The sequence below is a fragment of the Oncorhynchus tshawytscha genome, linkage group LG29 (genome assembly GCF_018296145.1).
Source record: "Oncorhynchus tshawytscha isolate Ot180627B linkage group LG29, Otsh_v2.0, whole genome shotgun sequence".
NCBI lineage: Eukaryota > Metazoa > Chordata > Actinopteri > Salmoniformes > Salmonidae > Oncorhynchus > Oncorhynchus tshawytscha.
The window spans coordinates 5,810,456-5,830,819 of NC_056457.1; the positions used below are offsets into that span (position 1 = coordinate 5,810,456).

A 20,364-nucleotide genomic window follows, 5' to 3' on the forward strand; every position below is an offset into this window, starting at 1 on the left:
ACTACCTAATGAGCTAAGCTGGGCTAGCCTAGACATTTCTCCTCTCCAGCTACCTTTCTATCCAAAGAAAGTGTGTGTCCCAAATGGTACCCTATTCCCTATGTAGTACATTACTTTTGACCAGGGCCCATATGGCTACATAAGGAATAGGGTACTATTTGGGATGCAGAAGAGGTAGCTAGGTAGGGAGGTAGTGACTGTAGTAATAATAGCTCTATGTAATTAGTAGTATGGCAGTGCACGCTGAGTGGTGCCTGGGCCACAACGGTACCCTCTCACCTGGGAGTGACTCAGTCAATAACACACGCAGCATTTACACAGCTAATTGCTGGTTGTCATGGAGAATTTCAGTAAGGCCCTATGAAAAGGGCTGTAGTGAAATTACAACCCAATCCCTAATTAAGGGTGAAATCACAGAGTAGAGTAAGAGGAAGGGGGAGAAGAGGGGGAGAGAGTCGTCGCCATGTTCGATTAGCAAACGTGTCTGTCAAAAAAATGAAAGCGAGGGACCTGACGGACATAAATCTCACCTGGTGAGAAACCCCACAATGGCATCGCCAAGAAACTCCAGCCGCTCGTTGTGATTGATCCTGGAAGAGAGAAAAAAAGAGATGAGGAGAGAAGGGGGGTTGAGGAGAGAAAGAGAGAGAGACAGGGAGAGAGGAAAGACACCGAGAGGAAGATATGGTGAGAGAGAAAGAGAGAGGGAGGGAGGTGGGGAGGAGAAAGAGACAGAGATGAGGGAGGGAGAGATAATTTAATGGGCATCTCAGTCTATAGTAGATCAGACATTTACACAGGAACCACAGGTCTCTGAGACAAACCAAATCAACACAATCTGACAAATATCACAGGTGAAAATCCAATAGTGACCTGAAATATGACCTATACCGGTTTGAATCAAGTTGATTCATTCTGCTCAAGTGTATTTATTCTGTCTCAAACCTTCAGAAATCTAATAGCACACATGTATTAGTACACAATGCAAAGGTGTATTGGAATTAGAATGGCCCTTGCATCAGTGGTTTGTGATATTTCTTAGAACTCACTCATGGAAATAAGTGCAGGGCCTACCCACACTGAGGCATTGCAGGACAGCAACTGCTTGATTTAGGGACTTTGCATTTGCAAAATTTGTATTAGATAAGGGATTAAGAATGTCCATTGCATCAGTGGTTGGTGACATTGCGTAGACCTCCTTATAGAAGTAGAGTCTACCTGGAGGGAAGGGGTTGTCTTGTCGAGACTTAATGTTGATCAAGGTGTTTATTCCTGACCAACCAGAGAGAGGTTGGTTATTCAGCATAGACAGAAGTTACATCCATTAATCAATATTGATGAAGTGTATGTGTGGTGTGTGTGTGTTTGTCTGTGTGTGTCTGCACGTATGTGTTGTACTGTAGGTACCCACCCTTCTTCCTCATCATATACATGTGGAGGACCTCCCTGTCTCCATACTTGGGCTGGCGGATGCCACAGTTGGACAGGAAGTTTCGGGCGTGGTCTGGTTTCATGCCGAAGTTCAGGTGGTGGCTGAGGTGAGTCATGGCCAGCTGGAGAGGGAGAAGAGTAGGAAAATCTGGTGGTGATTATGACTGATGGGGTGAATGTCTGATCGGGCTTGAAATTGCCAGGGACCTCACGATACAATATTATCATGATACTTAGGTGCCGATATGATATGTATTGCGATTCTCACGATTCTAAATGTATTGCGATTTGATATTGTGATTTTACTGCAATTTAATGTTCCAAACATATTGCTCTCTATATGTCTGCTACCGAGAGACAAGAGGGAGATTTAGAAAACCAGTTTTGATCAGTCAGGGAAATAGAAGTGCTGAAAACATGCTGGCTCACTATTTAAAAAGAAGATGGAGAACAAGCTATAGGATGAAACATTCCCGCGTTTTGGCGCAGGTACAGCCGACTATAGCGCTAGCCAACGCAACCTACAGAAGCAAAAATAAAATTTTAATAATATTGCAATATGTAACTGTATTGATTTCCCCCCCATCACTACTGTCTGATGTAGGCATCTAGCATCTGAGAGTATTACAGCAGATCTAGGATCAAGTCTTCCCTGGCAATATAACCCTTTATTTATGAACTAAAAAGGTATTGCGGATCCTAAATCAGTACTCCTACTCTGTTGATCAACTCATCTGACTGAAACACAAAGCATACTAGACTTTCCTTGACCTCCAAGATATGACTAGACTAGAACACCAACCATCTGAAAGGTTGATCATTGAAACATTGAGCTACAGTATGTAATACGGACGTGAGCATAAAAAAAATATAAATAAAATGGAAGAAAGTATAAATAAATCAAGCATTTTATAACGAAAAAGCCAGTACCACAGCAGACACTACACATATTCCCCACAATTCTGCTTTGGTTTGAGACAGGACAAACTAGAGAGCTTGGAAAGCAGTGTGTCTGTCTGAATCGAACATTGTCAACTGAGCACAAACAGGGAAAAGAGAAAATCGCTGTAGTAAGACGTGTCGAGCATTTATCAATCTAACATTATCAGAATGTAGCTTCTCTCAGCAAAAACACTTTCCAATTCATCTCTCCTCTCACTGGGCTGCTAGGGGTTCAAATGCTTGTCTTCGTTCAGCCAACTTCAAATCAATTTCAAGCTCCAATGAGAAATAAATGTAAAATGTTAAGAGAGAGGGTTTCAATATTTATAATTGCTGCAAACAGAGCCGGGGTTGTATCCTTGAACAGAAACAAATTCAACCAAAGATCTATTTTCATAGTAACTAAAAGGAACAGAACAGCAAGAATTTTTCAAAAGTATTTGACATTGTACAAGTAGAAGTCTAGAATCCAAGCACAACTCTGTCCTTTTCTCTGACAGCTTGACATAAAACAACTGTTACTTGGAATTGTAACTCAGCCCCGTTCTGAAAACAGACACATTGACTGTGTCGCAAATGGCACCCTACTGGCCCTTGTCAAAAGAAATGCTCTGTAACGGGAATAGGGTGCCATTTGGGATGAATAAATTGAGTGTTAAAGACAGTACACTAAAGTCTTCCTTCTCAGTTTGGTATTCTATAAAGATTCTTTAAAAAAAAAAGTGCACATGAAGTGAATCAAAAGCAACACATAAATCATTTTTTGTAAACATTCCAAGGTAAAATATATACAGTAGCAGTCAAAAGTTATACACACCAACTCATTCAAGAGCATTTTGTTATTTTTACTATTTTCTACATTACAGAATAATAGTGAAGACATCAAAACTATGAAATAACACGCATGGATTCATGTAGTAAACCAAAAAAGTGTTAAACAAATCAAAATATATTTTACTTTTTAGATTCTTCAAAGTAGCCACCCTTTGCCTTCATTACAGCTTTGCACCCTTGGCATTCTCTCAGCTAGCTTAATCTGGAAAGCTTTTCCAACAGTCTTGAAGGAGTTCCCACATATGATGATCACTTGTTGGCTGCTTTTCCTTCGCACTGCGGTCCAACTCCAGAACCATCTCAATTGGGTTGAGGTCGGGTGATTGTGTAGGCAGGTCATCTGATGCAGCACTCCATCACTCTCCTTGGTCAAATAGCCCTTACACAGCCTGGTGGTGTGTTTGGTCAATGTCCTGTTGAAAAACAAATGATAGTCCCACTAAGCGCAAACCAGATGGGATGGCATATCGCTGCAGAAAGCTGTGGTAGCCATGCTGGTAAAGTCTGCCATCAATTCAAACTAAATCACAGACAGTATCAAAGTAGCAAAGCACTCCCACACCATTACACCTCCTCCTCCATGATTCACAGTGGGAGCCACACATGTGGAGATCCGCAGTTCACCTACTCAGCGTCTCACAAAAGGCACAGCGGTTGGAACCATGGCTCTCAAGTTGGACCAAAGTACAGATTTCCACCAGTCTAATGTCCATAGCTTATGTTTTTGGCCCAAGTAACTCTACATCTTATTGTTGTCCTTTAGTAGTGGTTTCTTTGCAGCAATTCGTCCATGAAGGCCTGATTGACTTAGTCTCCTCTAAACAGCTGATATTGAGATGTGTCTGTTACTTGAACTGTGAAGCATTTATTTGGGCTGAGATTTCTGAGGCTGGTAACTCTAATGAACGTATCCTCTGCAGCAGAGGTAACACTTGGTCATCCTTTCCTGTTGCAGTCCTCATGCGAGCCAGTTTCATTACAGCGCTCCCTTCACAGAACTGCACAAACTGGCTCTAACCAGAATAGAAATAGGAGTGGGAGGCCCCGGTGCACAACTGAGCAAGAGGACAAGTACATTAGAGTGTCTAGTTTTGGAAACAGACGCTTCACAAGTCCTCAGCTGGCAGCTTCATTAAATAGTACCCGCAAAACACCAGTCTCAACGTCAACAGTGAAGAGGCGACCCCAGATGCTGGCCTTCTAGGCAGAGTTGTATCTGTGTTCTTCTGCCCATCTTAATCTTTAATTTTGATTGGCCAGTCTGAGAGATGGCTTTTTTTTTGCAACATTGCCGAGAAGGCCAGCCGCCCCGAGTCGCCTCTTCGCTGTTGACGTTGAAACTGGTATTTGTGAGTACTATTAAATGAAGCTACCAGTTGAGGACTTGTGAGGCAACTGCACCACCTTTACCTGCAAGGCTCTCCAGAGGGTGTTGCACAATGCATCACAAGGGGCAAACTACCTGCCCTCCATCACACCTACAGCACCCAATGTCACAGGAAGGCAAAAAAGATAATCTAGGACAACTACCACCCGAGCCACTGCCTGTTCACACTGCTACCATCCAGAAGGCGAGGTCAATACAGGTGCATAAAAGCTGGGACCGAGAGACTGAAAAACATCTTCTATCTCAATGCCATCAGACTGCTAAACAGCAATCATTAACTCAGAGAGGCTGCTGCCTACATAGAGACCTAATCACTGGCCACTTTAATAAATGGATCACCAGTCACTTGAAACAATGCCAGTTTAAAACTTTTTAGGGCTGCAATCCCATTAAGGGGATCGATATGACAACAGCCAGTGAAAGTGCAGGGCACCAAATTCAAAACAACAGAAATCTCAAAATTAAAATTCCTCAAACATACATGTATTTTATACCGTTTTAAAGGTAATCGTGTTGTTAATCCCACCACAGTGTCCAATTTCAAATAGGCTTTACAGCGAAAGCTCCACAAACGATTATGTTAGGTCACTACCAACTCACAGAAAAATTCTGTCACAAAAAGCACAAATAGAGATAAAATGAATCACTAACCTTTGATGATCTTCATCAGATGACACTAATAGGACTTCATGTTACACAATACATGTATGTTTCTTTTGATAAAGTTCATATTTATATTAAAAAAATCTCAGTATACATTGGCGCGTTATGTTCACTAGTTCCAAAAACATTCGGTGATATTGCAGAGAGCCACATCATTTTACAGAAATACTCATTATAAATGTCGATAAATACAATTGTTAGACATGGAAATACATGGCAACCACTGTGTCAGATTTGTTTTTAAACTTACCGGAAAAAGCAAGAAAATAAATAAATTATCCTCCATGTTGGAGTCAACAGAAATCACATTATAAATATTCCCTTAACTTTGACGATCTTCATCAGAATGCACTCCCAGCAATCCTAGTTCCACGATAAATGCTTGATTTGTTCGATAATGTCCATTATTTATGTCCAAGTAGTTACTTTTGTTAGCGCGTTTAGTACACAAATCCAAACGCTCGTGCAGGTCCATCCGAACGTCGGACGAAATTACAGGTTGAAGAAACTTGTCCAACTAAGTATAGAATCAATCTTTAGGATGTTGTTATCATAAATGTTCAATTAAGTTCCAACCGGAGAATTCCTATGTCTGTAGAGAAGCCATGGAACGCAGGTCGCTATCATGTGAAATGCGCATGAGCAGGTCCTGGCTCTCTGCCAGACCTCTGACTCAAAGAGCTCCCATCCGGCTCCACAACACAGTAGAAGCTTTATTCAAGTTTCTAAAGACGTTTGACACCTAGTGGAAGCCCTAGGAAGTGCAACGTTATTCATATCCCACTGTGTATTCAATAGGGGCTGGGATGAAAATCAACCAACCTCAGATTTCCCACTTACTGTTTGGATTTCGTCTCAGGTTTTTGCCTGCCATATCAGTTCTGTTATACTCACAGACATCATTCAAACAGTTTTAGAAACTTCAGAGTGTTTTCTATCCAATACTACTAATTATATGAATATATTAACAACTGGGACTGAGGAGCAGGCCATTTACTCTGGGCACCTTTCATCCAAGCTACTCCATACTGCCCCTGCAGCCATATGAAGTTAAATAATGCCACTTTAAAAATGTTTACATGAATTTAGCAAAAAAAGAAACGACCCCCCACTGTCAACTACGTTTATTTTCAGCAAATATAATGTGTAAATATTTCTATGAACATAACAAGATTCAACAAATGAGACATAAACTAAACAAGTTCCACAGACATGTGACTAACAGAAATGAAATAATGTGTCCCTGACCAAAGTGGGGTCAAAAGTAAGAGTCAGTATCTGGTGGGGCCACCAGCTGCATTAAGTACTGCAGTGCATCTCCTCCTCATGGACTATACCATATTTGCCAGTTCTTGTTATGAGATGTTACCCCACTCTTCTGCCAAGGCACCTGCAAGATCCCGGACATTACTGGGGGGAATGGCCCTAGCCCTCACCCTCCGATCCAACAGGTCATAGATATGCTCAATGGGATTGAGATCCGGGAACTTCGCTGGCCATTGCAGAACACTGACATTCCTGTCTTGCAGGAAATCACGCACAGAACAATAGTATGGCTGGTGGCATTGTCATGCTGCAGGGTCATGTCAGGATCAGCCTGTAGGAAGGGTACCACATGAGGAAGTAGGATGTTTTCCCAGTAACGCACAGCATTGAGATTGCCTGCAATGACAACAAGCTCAGATGATGCTGTGACAAACCGCCCTAGACCATGACGGACACTCCACCTCCAAATCGATCCTGCTCCAGAGTACAGGCCTCGGTGTAATGCTCATTCCGTCAACGATAAACGCAAATCCGACCATCACCCCTGGTGAGACAAAACCACGACTCGTAAGTGAAGAGCACTTTTTGTCAGTACTGTCTGGTCTAGCGACGGTGGGTTTGTGCCCATAGGTGACGTTGTTGCCGGTGATGTCTGGTGAGGGCCTGCCTTACAACAGGCCTACAAGCCCTCAGTCCAGGCCTCTCTCAGCCTATTGCGGACAGTCTGAGCACTGATGGAGGGATTGTGCGTTCCTGTTGTAACTCAGGCAGTTGTTGTTGCCATCCTGTATCTGTCCCGCAGGTGTGATGTTCGGATGTACCAATCCTGTGCAGGGGTTGTTACACGTAGTCTGCCACTGCAAGGACGATCAGCTGTCCATTCTGTCTCCCTGTAGCGCTTTCTTAGGCGTCTCACAGTACGGATATTGCAATTTATTGCAATTTATTGCCCTGGCCACATCTGCAGTCCTCCAATTAAGGTCACCGTTATGAAAACTTAGGACACTAAAGAGGCCTTTCTACTGAATCTGTAAAACACCAAACACCAGGGTCCTCCATGCCTCCTTGCATGCCTAAGGAACTTTCACGCAGATGAGCAGGAACCCTGGTGTTTGGTGTTTTTCAGAGTCAGTAGAAAGGGAAACAATGAAGATCTGTGAAGTTATTTGGATTTTAATGAATTATCTTTGAAAGACATGGTCCTGAAAAAGGGACATTTATTTTTTTGCTGAGTTCATCTTACATTACAACACAATGTAACTCCAAGTCAATCACACTTCTGTGAAATCAAATAGTCCACTTAGGAAGCAACAATGATTGACAATAAATTTCACATGCTGTTATGCAAATAGAATAGACAACAGGTGGAAATTATAGGCAATTAGCAAGACACCCCCAATAAAGGAGTGGTTCTGCAGGTGGTGACCACAGACCACTTCTCAGTTCCTACTCTTCCTGGCTGATGTTTTGGTCACTTTTGAATGCTGGCGGTGCTTTCACTCTAGTGGTAGCATGAGACGGAGTCTACAACCCACACAAGTGGCTCAGGTAGTGCAGCTCATCCAGGATGGCACATCAATGCGAGCTGTGGCAAGAAGGTTTGCTGTGTCTGTCAGCGTAGTGTCCAGAGCATGGACGTGGAGGAGGTCGCAGGAGGGCAACAACCTAGCAACAGGACCGCTACCTCCGCCTTTGTGTAAGGAGGAGCACTGCCAGAGCCCTGCAAAATGACCTCCAGCAGACCACAAATGTGCATGTGTCTGCTCAAACGGTCAGAAACAGACTCCATGAGGGTGGTATGAGGGCCCGACGTCCACAGGTGGGGGTTGTGCTTACAGCCCAACACCGTGCAGGACGTTTGGCGTTTGCCAGAGAACACCAAGATTGGAAAATTCGCCACTGGCGCCCTGTGCTCTTCACAGATGAAAGCAGGTTCACACTGAGCACGTGACAACCGTGACAGAGTCTGGAGACGCCGTGGAGAACATTCTGCTGCCTGCAACATCCTCCAGCATGACCGGTTTGGCGGTGGGTCAGTCATGGTGTGGGGTGGCATTTCTTTGGGGGGCCGCAAAGTCCTCCATGTGCTCGCCAGATTTAGCCTGACTGCCATTAGGTACCGAGATCCTCAGACCCCTTGTGAGACTATATGCCGGTGCGGTTGGCCCTGGGTTCCTCCTAATGCAAGACAATGCTAGACCTTATGTGGCTGGAGTGTGTCAACAGTTCCTGCAAGAGGAAGGCATTGATGCTATGGACTGGACCGCCCGTTCCCCAGACCAGAATCCAATTGAGCACATCTGGGACATCATGTCTCGTCCATCCACCAACAGACTGTCCAGGAGTTGGCGAATGCTTTAGTTCAGGTCTGGGAGGAGATCCCTCAGGAGACCATCCGCCACCTCATCAGGAGCATGCCCAGGCGTTGTAGGGAGGTCATACAGGCACGTGGAGGCCACACACACTACTGAGCCTCATTTTGACTTGTTTTATGGACATTACATCAAAGTTGGATCAGCCTGTAGTGTGGTTTTCCACTTTAATTTTGAGTCTGACTCCAAATCCAGACCTCCATGGGTTGATAAATGTGATTTCCATTGATCATTTTTGTGTGATTTTGTTGTCAGCACATTCAACTATTTAAAGAAAAAAAGTATTTAATAAGAATATTTCATTCATTCAGATCTAGGATGTGTTATTTTAGTGTTCCCTTTATTTTTTTGAGCAGTGTTTAAGCAAATAGGTAAACTGTGATATGACTAAAGAGGCAATCGGGGTGATTTTTCCACAAATAGACAGGTATTTTCCTTACCATTGTAGCAAGATTTATTTTTTGCAAACTTTCTATAAAAATGTTTTGGAGTGAGAATTTATTTTCTTTTGGGATATGTACACCGAGTATATCCACACCCCAGTCAGACCATTTTATTGGTAAAATACATGGTAATGTAAAAGTTTTTTTTTTTTTGTGATCCAATACGTAATATATTACATTTATCATAATTTGTTTTTAATCCAGAGAGTTTAGAAAAAGTATCTAGATCTTCTATGAGACTGTGGAGGGATTCTAGTTGTGGATTTAAAAGAAAACATGAATCAGAGTACAATGACACCTCCGTCCTGCACCTAACAGCCTACAGGCAAAAATGTAATCAGGAATTGTTTGTGGTAAGATCTGTTCAATGCTTGTCTGACCAATCAAAATCAGGAACTGCATAGAGGATGTTGTTCCACCAATGACTATTTGCACATATCCCTACCAGAAACCGTGGGTAAATGGCAACATCCACACAAAATAGAGCGTGGACGAATGCATTTAACTCCAGTCGGATTTCTAAGGATATGGATGAACACAAAAAGACCGGCTATAGCTGAAAACTTTCTATGCTCGCTTTGAGGTAATCAACAATGATCACCCTACGTGGGCCCTCCGCTGCTTTAGAGGGATTTAAGCTCTCGATATCTGTGGCCAACATGAGTAAGACCTTCAAGCGAGTGAATATTCACAAAGCAGCTGACCCAGGCGGTATCCGTGACCGTGACCTCAGAGCATGCAGATTAGCAGGCTGGCGTGTTCCCAGTCATATTCAACCTCTCCCTGTCCCAGTCTATGATTACCACATGCTTAAAAATGTCCACCATTGTCCTTGTACCCATGTGAACAAAGATAACTAGCCTACATGAATATCGTATCACTCAGTATTTCATCATGATGTGCATCGAGAGGCTTGCCAAGGACTACATCAGCTCCACCTTATCTAACACCCTGTACCCACTCCAATTTGCATACCAAACAAACACATCCACAGATGACACAAACGCCATAGCTCTACACACTGTCCTATCCAACCCGGAAAAGAGGAACACCTATGTGAGAATGCTGAAAAAAGAATACCAGTAAAAAAATGTATATGTATATACTGTGTGCACGCCATACATACAGTGGCTTGCAAAAGTATTCACCCCCTTAGACCGTTTCCTATTTTGTTGCCTTACAACCTGGAATTAAAAATAATTTTGGGGGGGTGTTTGTATCATTTTATTTACACAACATGCCTACCACTTTGAAGATGCAAATTTGTTTTGGGGTGAAAGAAATAAGACAAAAAAAAACAGAAAACTTGAGTGTACATAACTATTCACCCTCCCAATATCAATACTTTGTAGAACCACATTTTGCAGAAATTACAGCTGCAAGTCTCTTGGTGTATGTTTCTATAAGCTTGGTACATGTAGCCACTGGGATTTTTGCACATTCTTCAAGGTAAAACTCCTCCAGCCATTTCAAGTAGTATGGGTTCCGCTGGTGTACAGCAATCTTTAAATCATACCACAGATTCTCAATTGGATTGAGGTATGGGCTTTGACTAGGCCCTTCCGAGACATTTAAATATTTCCCCTTAAACCACTTGAGTGTTGCTTTAGCAGTATGCTTAGGGTCATTGTCCTGCTGGAAGGTGAACCTCCATCCTAGTCTCAAATCTCTGGAGGACTGAAACAGGTTTCCCTAAAGAATTTTCCTGTATTTAGCGCCATCCATCATTCCTTCAATTCTGACCAGTTTTCCAGTTCCTGCCGATGAAAAACATCCCCACAGCATGATGCTGCCACCACCATGCTTCACTGTGGGGATGGTGTTCTCGGGGTGATTGGAGGTGTTGGGTTTGCGCCAGACATAGTGTTTTCCTTGATGGCCAAAAAGGTACATTTTAGTCTCATCTTACCAGAGTACCTTCTTCCATATGTTTGGGGAGTCTCCCACATGCCTTTTGGCAAACACCAAACATGTTTGCTTATTTTTTGTACTTTTTTCTGGCCCCTCTTCCGTAAAGTCCAGCTCTGTGGAGTGTACCGCTCAAAGTGGTCCTATGGACAGATACTCCAATGTCCGCTGTGGCGCTTTGCATCTCCTTCAGGGTTATCTTTGATCCCTTTGTTGCCTCTCTGATTAATGCTGTCCTTGCCCGGTCTGTGAGTTTTGGTGGGCGGCCCTCTCTTGGCAGGTTTGTTGTGGTGCCATATTCTTTCAATTTTTTAATAATGGATTTAATGGTGATCCGTGGGATTTTCAAAGTTTCTGATATTTTTTATAACCCAACCCTGATCTGTACTTCTCCACAACTTTGTCCCTGACCTGTTTGGAGAGCTCCTTGGTCTTCATGGTGCTGCTTGCCTGGTGGTGCCCCTTGCTTAGTGGTGTTGCAGACTCTGGGGCCTTTCAGAACAGGCGTATATATTCTGTGATCATGAGACAGATCATGTGACACTGAGATTGCACACAGGTGGACTTTATTTAACTAATTAAATTACTTCTGAAGGTAATTGGTTGCACCAGATCTTATTTATGGGTTTCACAGCAAAGGGGATGAATACATTTGCACGCACCACTTTTCTGTAAATTTTTTGGGTGAATTTCGGAAACATTACATTTTTTTTCATTTCACTTCATCAATTTGGACTATTTTGTGTATGTCCATTACATGAAATCCAAATAAAAATCAATTTAAGTTACAGGTTGTATTGCAAAGGGGGATGAATACTTTTGCAAGGCACTGTATGCATGTTTCCCATTATAAATCAGACCTGTCGTAAAACTGTGCGAGCTTGAACGGGCATTATAACTCCGTCAGGAAAATGCCATCTATTCACCTTTTATGGTGACAGGAAACGTATTTTATTCAAATCAAATCAAACTTTGTCACATGCGCAGAATACAAGTGTAGACCTAACCGTGAAATGCGTACTTACAAGTTCTTAACCAACAGTGCAGTGATAAAACTAACACAATAAAATAACAATAATGAGGCTATATACAGGGGATACCGGTACCGAGTCAATGTGCGAGGGTACAGGTTAATCGAGGTAATTTGTACATGTAGGTAGGGGTGAAGTGACTATGCATAGATAATAAACAGCAAGTAGCAGCAGTGTATAAAACAAATCGAGGGGGTGTCAATGTAAATAGTCCGGTGGCCATTTTTTGAAATGTTCAGCAGTCTTATGGCTTAAGCTGTTAAGGAGCCTTTTGGTACCACTTGCCGTGCGGTAGCAGAGAAAACCGTCTATGACTTGGTTGACTGGAGTCTCTGACCATTTTTTGGGCTTTCCTCTGACACCGCCTATTATATAGGTCCTGGATGGCAGGAAGCTTGGCCCCAATGATGTACTGGCTCATACGCACTACCCTCTGTAGCACCTTACGGTCAGATGCCGAGCAGTTGCCATACCAGGTCATGATGCAAACCGGTCAGGATGCTCTCGATGGTGTAGCTGTAGAACCTTTTGAGGATATGGGCACCCATGCCAAATCTTTTCAGTCTCCTGTCGGGGAAAAGATGTTGTCGTGCCCTCTTCACGACTGTCTTGGTGTGTTTGGACAATGATAGTTCGTTGGCGATGTAGACAACAAGGAACTTGAATCTCTCGACCCGCACCACTACAGCCCCATCGATGTTAATGGGGGCCTGTTCGGCTCGCTTTTTCCTGTAGTACACGATCACCTCCTTTGTCTTGCTCACACTGAGGGAGAGGTTGTTGTCCTGGCACCACACTGCCATGTCTCTGACCTCCCTCCCTATAGGCTGTGTCATCGTGCATGCTGCCAATAGCGAGTGCAAAACACGTGATTAATTGTATATGATAGACCAGGGGTATTCAACTCTTACCCTACGAGGTCCTAAGCCTGCTCGTTTTCTGTTCTGCCTGATACTTATTTGCACCCATCTGGTGTCCCAGGTCTAAATCAGTCTGTGATTAGAGGGGAACAATTTTAAAAAGCAGTGGAACTGTCTTCACCGTCCAGAGTTGATTTAAAAGTTAATATTACAGCCCACACTTGTTCAAAATGTTGTTTATCAATCGATTGTGTTTCTATGTCCTGCCTTGGAATAGGCTCTGATGTCATGCTCCTATCGCACAGAAATACTTTAGCCTACCCATACTGTCAAACATTTTACATAAGCTACCGGTCTATTTACTGTGTTGGCAGAACATTATCTTTTGCAGTAACTTATGCTGTATTTGGCAAAGCACTGTGACAGTTTCTGAAAGGAAAATAATGGCAAATTGTTGTGGACCTGTCAGCATAATGTTTGAATTTAACAATGTTGTGCATTGACTTTCCCCCCAACCTAATAAGAAGGACTGCCTGTGAATTCTGAAACATTGTCTAGGCTACTCACTTTATTTTATATTACAGTAGGCTAAAAAACAGTAGTAGCATGCACAAATAAACACAACCTGCAACAATTCCAAAGATTTTTACTGAATTACAGTTCAAATAAAGAAATTAGTTCATTGAAATAAATTCATTAGGCCCTAATTTATGGATTTCACATGACTGGGAATACAGATACGTATGTACCTGTTGGTCACAGATACCTTAAAAAAAGGTAGGGGCGTGGATCAGAAAACCCATCAGTATCTGGTGTGACCACCATTTGCCTCAAGCAGCGCGACACATCTCCTTCACATAGAGCTGATCAGGCTGTTGATTGTGGCTTGTGGAATGTTGTCCCACTCCTCATCAATGGCAGTGCGAAGTTGCTGAATATTGGCAGGAACTGGAACATGTCAATCAATAGCATCTCAAACATGCTCAATGGGTGACATGTCTGGTTAGCATTCAGGCCATGGAAGAACTGGGACATTTTCAGCTTCCAGGAATTGAGTGCAGATCCTTTCGATATGGGACCAGCCAATAATCATGCTGAAAGATGAGGTGATGGCGGCAGATGAATGGCACGACAACGGGCCTCGGGAACTCATCACGGTATCTCTGTGCATTCAAATTGCCATTGATAAAATGCAATCGTGTTCGTTGACCGCAGTTTATGCCTGCCCATACCATAACCATATCACCACAATGGGGCCATCAACAAAGAGCTCGCCCACACTACGCCCTACACTTGGTCTGCGGTTGTGAGGCCGGTTTGACGATCAAATTCTCTAAAACGACGTTGGGGGAGGCTAATGGTAGAGAAATTAACATTACATTCTCTGGCAAAAGCTCTGGTGGACATTTCTCCAGTCAGCATGCCAATTGCGCACTCCATCAAAACTTCAGACATATGTGGCATTGTGTTCTGTGACAAAACTGCACATTTTAGAGTGACTTTTTATTGTCCCCAGCACAAGCTGCACCTGTGTAATGATCATGCTGTTTAATCAGCTTCTTGATATGCCACACCTGTCAGCTCGGCATTTAACACCATAGTGCCATCCAAGCTCGTCATCAAGCTCGAGACCCTGGGTCTCGACCCCGCCCTGTGCAACTGGGTACTGGACTTCCTGACGGGCCGCCCCCAGGTGGTGAGGGTAGGCAACAAGATCTCCACCCCGCTGATCCTCAACACTGGGGCCCCACAAGGGTGCGTTCTGAGCCTTCTCCTGTACTCCCTGTTCACCCACGACTGCGTGGCCACGCATGCCTCCAACTCAATCATCAAGTTTGCGGACGACACAACAGTGGTAGGCTTGATTACTAACAACGAGGAGACGGCCTACAGGGAGGAGGTGAGGGCCCTCGGAGTGTGGTGTCAGGAAAATAACCTCACACTCAACGTCAACAAAACTAAGGAGATGATTGTGGACTTCAGGAAACAGCAGAGGGAACACCCCCTATCCACATCGATGGAACAATAGTGGAGAGGGTAGTAAGTTTTAAGTTCCTCGGCGTACACATCACAGACAAACTGAATTGGTCCACCCACACAGACAGCATCGTGAAGAAGGCGCAGCAGCGCCTCTTCAACCTCAGGAGGCTGAAGAAATTTGGCTTGTCACCAAAAGCACTCACAAACTTCTACAGATGCACAATCAAGAGCATCCTGTCGGGGTGTATCACCTCCTGGTACGGCAACTGCTCCGCCTACAACCGTAAGGCTCTCCAGAGGGTAGTGAGGTCTGCACAACGCATCACCGGGGGCAAACTACCGGCCCTCCAGGACACCTACACCACCCGATGTCACAGGAAGGCCATAAAGATCATCTAGGACAACAACCACCCGAGCCACTGCCTGTTCACCCCGCTATCATCCAGAAGGCGAGGTCAGTACAGGTGCATCAAAGCTGGGACCGAGAGACTGAAAAACAGCTTCTATCTCAAGGCCATCAGACTGTTAAACAGCCACCACTAACATTGAGTGGCTACTGCCAACACACTGTCAATGACACTGACTCAACTCCAGCCACTTTAATAATGGGAATTGATGGGAAATGATGTAAAATATATCACTAGCCACTTTAAACAATGCTACCTAATATAATGTTTACATACCCTACATTATTCATCTCATATGTATACGTATATACTGTACTCTATATCATCTACTGCATCCTTATGTAATACATGTATCACTAGCCACTTTAACTACGCCACTTTGTTTACATACTCATCTCATATGTATATACTGCACTCAATAGCATCTACTGTATCTTGCCTATGCCGCTCTGTACCATCACTCATTCATATATCTTTATGTACATATTCTTTATCCCCTTACACTTGTGTCTATAAGGTAGTAGTTTTGGAATTGTTAGCTAGATTATTTGTTGGTTATTACTGCATTGTCGGAACTAGAAGCACAAGCATTTCGCATGACACATGACTTGGACTCGGGTCACAAATATGATGACTTGAAACTCAACTTTGACACCAATGACTCATGACTTGACTTGGACTTGAGCGTTATGATTCGACCTGACTTGATACCCTCCCCAAGCTCAAATATAAAACATGATGGTATTAAAAAAAAAGTGTGCAGCGCATCACCTCTTCATTTAACTGATTACAGTTTGAATCATACAGCAGCCAATCAAATGGTGCCAGCTGAGAAAAAGTTGCATGTGGCAGTGTAGAGGAACGTCGACGGGTGAATTCAGATGGATGCCTTGGAAAGATGATACCCAAAATTATTATTTTCGGATATAAAGACAACAGTGTATCAACACAAAACGTTTTGCAACTTGCAAAACATGCAGGAAGAAAATTACAGATGCAACAGGTGCAACAATTTCCAACTTTTTTCAACATTTGAAGCTGCACAACTAACGCTAAGTCGTGGCTAATATAGCCGACAGTTATATATTTTATTACTTTACTAGTGTATAATGTAGGCTAACGTAATGTTAAATGAATGAGCCTCCACACAGTCAGTCAGTGCTTGAACATGATCATTGCACCCAAGATTGAGCTACAACTGGCTAGGCATTTGGTAGCCTAAATCCTGCCTGATGTTACTGCTGTTCCTAAAACCATTGACATACGTTAGCCTACTGTAACCACAAAGAGAGAGTGTGTGAGTGAGTGAGTGAGTGTGCGTTAAGATTGGGCGATTGTATACAAGCCTACATCGCCGATTGCGCCCCATAGCGATCCTCGATAGATGATGACCATTGAGGGGGGGTGCTCTTTCTCATGGCTACCCATGCATTTCCATGGAAATATAACCTTTATTTGGAAAGTAATAAATATATAGATGTTTTTAAAAGCATTCATGATTTGCATAAATATACTATACTAACTTTTACTCTTGTTAAAAATATGAAATGGTATTACATTTGGTGAAGAGCACATCATGACTTGTTTAGGACTCGAAAATCAAAGCTTAGGACTTGATACTTGACGGTCTTGACTTGGGACTTGACTTGGGACTTGAGCGCAAAGACTTGAGACTTACTTGTGACTTGTAAAACAATAACTTGGTCCCACTTCTGCTTACTTGACTGCTTGCAATACAATACCTCAAACACTATATAATGTATGCTAGGTCAGCTGTTTGTTCACCCACACCTGCACGCAATTGCTAACAACCCATCCACAACCACCCGATTATATGTGAAATAAAAGATCCCTGAAATATTCCATACACAAAAAAATGTATTTCTTAATTTGCTTTACGTCCCTGTTAGTCAGCATCTCTCCTTTGCCAAGATAATATATCCACCTGACAGGTGTGGCATATCAAGAATCTGATTAAACAGCATGATTATTACACATGTGCACCTTGTGCTGGGGACAATAAAAGGTCACTCTAAAATGTGCAGTTTTGTCACACATCACAATGCCACAGATATCTCAAGTTTTGAGGGAGTTTGCAATTGGCATGCTGACCACAGGATAGTTGATCAGAGCTGTTACCAGAGAATGTAATATTCATTTATCTATTATAAGGTGCTTCAAACATTGTTTTAGATAATTTGGCAGTACATCCAACTGGCCTCACAACTGCAGACCACCTGCCAGCCCAGGACCGCCACATTCAGGTTCTTCACCTGCGGGATCGTCTGACACCCGGACAGCTGATGAAACTGTGTGTTTACATAAGTGAAGACTTTCTGCACAAACTGTCAGAAACTGTCTCAGGGAAGCTCATCTGCGTGCTCGTCATCCTCACCATGGTCTTGATCTGATTGCAGTTTGGCGTCGTAACCAACTTCAGTGGGCAAATGCTCACCTTTGATGGGTGAGCACCATACACACTCTTCACGGATGAATCCTGATTTAAACTGTACTGGGCAGAGGGCAGAAAGTGTGTATGGGGTCGTGTGGCCGAGCGGTGTGCTGATGTCAACGTTGTGAACAGAGTCATGGTGGCAGTATGCTATGGGCTGGCATAAGCTACGGACAATGAACACATTTGCATTTTATCGATGGCAATTTGAATATACCGTGACGAGGCCAATCTTGAGGCCCATTGTCGCGCCATTCATCTGCCGCAATCACCTCATGTTTCAGCATGAAAATGCACGGTCCCATGTTGCAAGTAATTGTACACAAATCCTGGAAACTGAAAATGTGCCAGTTCTTCTATGGTCTGCATACTCACCAGACATGTCACCCAATGAGCATGTTTGGGATGCTCTGGATTGACATGTATGATGGTGTGTTCCAGTTCCCGCAAATATCCAGCAACTTCGCATAATCATTGAAGAGGAGTGGAAGAACATTCCACAGGCCACAATCAACAGCCTGATTAACTATATGTGAAGGAGATGTGTCGCACTGCAATTGGTAGTCACACCAGACACTGACTGGTTTTCTGATTTTGTCATCACTGGACTACACACAATACATCATAATGCCAGTTTTTACACATTAATGACAAATGAAATGCTTGATGTCTGAGTCAATAAGTATTCAACCCCTTTGTTATGGCAAGCCTAAATAAATTCAGGTGTAAATAGTTTAGCAAGTTACATAATAATTTGCATGGACTCCCTCTGTGTGCAATAGTGTTTAACATGATCTGTTAATGACTACTTCATCTCTGTACCCCACACATACAGATAATTGTAAGGTCCCTCAGTCGAGCAGTGAATTTCAAACAGATTCAACCACAGAGTTCATGGAGGTTTTACAATGCTTCACAAAGAAGGGCACCTATTGGTAAAAAAAAAGCAGACATTGAATATCCCTTTGAGCATGGTGAAGTGATTAATTACACTTTGAATGGTGTATCAATACACCCAGTCACTCCAACTATACAGGCATCCTTACTCAGTTGCCAGAGAGGAAGGGACCGCTCGGGGATTTCACCATGAGGCCAATGGTGACTTTTAAAACAGTTAGAGAGATTAATGGCTGTGATAGGGGAAAACTGAGGATGGATCAAAAACATTGCAGTTACTCTGCAGTACTAAACAAATTGACAGTGTGAAATTCCAAAACATGCATCCTGTTTGCAACAAGATAGCAAAGTATTACTGCAAAAAAAAGTGGCCAACCAATTAACTTTTTGTCCTGCATACAAAGTGTTATGTTTGGGGAAATCCAATACAACACATTACGGAGTACCACTCTACATGTATATTTTCAAGTGGTGGCTGCATGTATATTTTCATAGTGGTGGCTGCATCATGTTATGGGTATGCTTGTAATTGTTAAGGACGGGAGAGTTATTCAGGATAAAACAAACAGAATGGAGCTAAGTACAGGAAAAAGAGAGGAACATCTGGTTCAGTCTGCTTTCCACCAGACACTGGGAGATGAATTCACAAATCAGCATCACAAAAACCTAAAACACAAGGCCAAATCTACACTGGAGATGCTTACCAAGTTGCTTACCAAGTGAATGTTGCTGAGTAGCCGGGTTACAATTGTGACTTAAATCTGCTTGAAGATCTATGGCAAGACCTGAACATGGTTATCTAGCAATAATCAGCAGCCCACATGACAGTTTGAAACATTTTGACTTGAGTATTTTGTATACATTGTTGACAAAAAAATGACAATAAAGGGCAATGGGTCTTAATACTTTCTGAAGAAACTGTGTCTGTATATACACACAGTAACAGTCAACATTTGGACACACTTACTCATTCAAGGATTTCTTTATTTTTACTATTGTGTAATAATAGTGAAGACACCAAAACTATGAAATATGGAATCATGTAGTAACCAAAAAAACTGTTAAAGAAATGTTTTATTTGAGATTCTTCAAAATAGCCACCCTTTGCCTTGATGACAGGTTTGCACATTCTTGGAATTCTCTCATCCAGCTTCATGAGGCAGTCACCTGGAACGCATTTCAATTAACATGTGTGCCTTGTTAAAAGTTAATTTGTGGAATTTCTTTCCTTCTTAACCTCTAGCGTCGAGCAATCCCATATCCGGGAGCGTAATTATAGCCTCAAGCTCATTACCATAACGCAACGTTAACTATTCATGAAAATTGCAAATGAAATGAAAGAAATATATTCACTCACAAGCTTAGCCTTTTGTTAACAACACTGTCATCTCAGATTTTCAAAATATGGTTTTCAACCATAGCTACACAAGCATTTGTGTAAGAGTATTGATAGCTAGCATAGCATTAAGCCTAGCATTCAGCAGGCAACAT

General features: G+C 42.8%; 1 pseudogene; it reads right to left on the minus strand.

The window, feature by feature from the left end:
• LOC112227594 overlaps window positions 1-20,364 on the minus strand; it is a 150,122-nt pseudogene that overhangs the window by 101,860 nt on the left and 27,898 nt on the right.